General features: G+C 37.2%; 1 long non-coding RNA gene across 1 annotated transcript in view; it reads left to right on the top strand.

The window, feature by feature from the left end:
• Positions 1–488, top strand: part of LOC103156867 (uncharacterized) — a 1,564-nt gene extending 1,076 nt beyond the window's left edge. Inside the window, exons 2-3 of the long non-coding RNA XR_478197.2 lie at positions 120–121; positions 397–488. This is a non-coding gene — a long non-coding RNA (uncharacterized LOC103156867). The remainder of the gene's footprint in view (positions 1–119; positions 122–396) is intronic.
• The last annotated feature ends 2,219 nt before the right edge of the window (positions 489–2,707 follow it).

Genomic DNA, 2,707 nt, shown 5'->3' with positions numbered 1-2,707 from the left:
TGATTTGAACAATTTGTTCGGTGGTTTTTCATGTGGATCGGTGAAACTTAAACGGCTGTAAAGCGAAGGTTTTGGACCTTAATCTGACCGACTACCTGTGTGGTTTGGATCGGGCTGAGGCGTTGCTGCTCTCGGCTGTTATTAAATTACCTGCTCGGTATCGCTCCGACTGCATGTTAAATGTATTTTATATAGTTGTCATATAAACAAAAGCTAAGGAGTTGCCTATAAACAATTTCATACATCAACACACGTATTGACTTACCTTGTGCCGAATCGCTGTCTCTGTTCTCAGCCTGTTCCCGTAGCAGTGGAGTTCCTCCGGCATTATTTTCCTCCAACAAATTATTCCACCGAACGAAGCACGAACAGCTCCCTTTAAACTGCTATTTCAAGTTTGAAATAGCAGGCAGCTACAAACCGCGTGTTAGCTGTAGTGGCTAAGTTTTGGCTACAGTCCGCTGTCGCCTTGATATCAGCTGGAAAATGAAAAAACTAAGCACCGGATGGTACCGGCTAATTACTGGACACAACGGCACACCACAAAACTCAGTTGTTGTACCAGCAGCTCGCAGATGTTTTAAGTTTTGCGTCTTTTTCATGGTACAGATCTTGCAACTTTGGCTGAAAACAATAGGAGTCAGCAGGACCCGGAACCAATCTATGTGGAATAAATCCAAACGGAAATACGTCACCACCTCTCGTGGCATACATAGACATAAATACGTATATGATGTCTAAGGTTTTAGCTAATGTATGACCCATGAGCCCATGCTAACATTAGCATATTAGTCTGTAAAGACTTTTATGCTTCATCATTTTTGAGAAAAATCAACCTGTAACTATACATGCGAATAGTAAAGGCAACATGACACATGAAAATATACTAAAGACGAATAACTCACCTTTAATGAAGCGCTGCTTATTCAAGCATCAGCGAACATTCTGGAAGCGTCCGGCACTTTGCTGCGCATGCGCACTGCTGAGCTGAAGCATTCGCTCCAGTAACAAAAAAATCCAGTTCATTTTTCTCAGGCCAAACATGTACATTACTCACATTACTTGAGTTGAATTAACAATTCATTGAGAGTTGAATAAAGCATTTTAGAGTGTAGTACCAGAAATTAATATAAAAATAGGAAACAAACTACAGATGGATAATCAGTATACACAGGAGAACTGATGGCAATATTATTAGCTTTACAATAGATATGAGATATAAAACCATTAAAAAACTATATGTTCAGATTCAAGCTCTGCATTATGTTTAAAATATAATTAGACAGTAGGATGGAACATATTGTAGGAAATGAGAAGGCAGATAAAATGGCAATGAGGGAAATTCAAAATCCTTTTAGTTGTACAGCTAAAGTAAATCTGAGGGAAAGAGTTTTGTTAAAGACAAACTGATGAAAAACAGCAAAAAAGGTGGGATGAAGGAAAACAGGAAGACAGTTTAATAAAATTAAAAAGATTGTTAAATAAAGAAAAAGAAGAAAAGACTGATAACAAAGTTGATATTTGGCCAGACATGATTTAACTATACATTTTAAAATTCAAAAGCACAATACTGGCAAATGTGATCACTGGAAATTATTAAACAGAGGATGTTGTATCAGAATGTCATAAATATAAAAAGAGAGGAAATACATGAAGAGAGAGTTTGAAAGAATTAAGGAAAATGTTAATTTATTAGATATTTTGAGGAAGAATTTGGGTAGCAAGCATATAAAAACAGCTCTTTGTTTTTTGAAGAAAGTTAAATTATTTCATGGAATTTGATTAAATGTCGTGGTGTGTTTTTAAATGTGTGAATGATAAATACATGGATATTGTAAAAATACATATAAAAGTATGTATATTTATATGTATGGGTGTGTATATTAAATGACGTATGTTTATACATATAAACATATCCTCATATCTACCTATGAAATATAAAATAAAATTACAGTAGGCCTACTAGTATATTTTAAATAAATTTGGGAGGGTGGTAAAAGTCAGTCTGGGAGTTGCGGGTTTTAGTAATCCGTCGGTTCCTCACCCTCTACATTCAGCAGACATTTATTAGAATTTAAAAAAAATTGTGACGGATTGAGCTCAGCAGTGTATCTTAATTAGACCACCACGATCCACACTCCATACCAGCAGGTGGCGGTAATGCTACTAAACGTTTGTTGCCAACCGTCAATAAAACCAAGAAAAAGAAGAAAGAAACAGTAGAAGAAGAAAAAAAGACGAAGAAGGAGAAGAGAAACTCCTCTTGGGGCGGAGTGACTCCAACATTAACCTCCGGGAAAAACAGGAAACGGTTTAGAGAGAAAAGTCGGAGGAAACGCACGTGGATAATTTTCGTCTCGGACTGAAATCAGACTAACACTGAACAAGGAGAACAGAGAGAGAACTGAGCGACTAGAGACACAAACTGCTGGAGGACGAAACGACAAGCAAATCAGAGTAAAAGTAAGTTCAGAAAGTTTCTACAGGAGAGAAAGTGACTTCATGGTTTAACTTTCTGTCTGCTGTGGTTTCAGCTTCACTCTGAGGAAACAAAATGGCTTCCAGATCAGACCATGATCTCTGCTGTCCGATCGGTCTGGAAATATTTAAGGATCCGGTTATTCTGTCATGCAGCCACAGTTTCTGTAAGGAATGTCTGCAGAAATGTTGGAGAGAGAAACCACTAAGAGAATGTCCAAAACACACC

This window comes from Poecilia formosa, unplaced genomic scaffold (genome assembly GCF_000485575.1).
Source record: "Poecilia formosa unplaced genomic scaffold, Poecilia_formosa-5.1.2 Scaffold506, whole genome shotgun sequence".
In the NCBI taxonomy this organism is placed as follows: Eukaryota; Metazoa; Chordata; class Actinopteri; order Cyprinodontiformes; family Poeciliidae; genus Poecilia; species Poecilia formosa.
The sequence above is the reverse complement of the archived record's forward strand: the minus strand, read 5'-3'. Positions and strand labels throughout refer to the sequence as shown.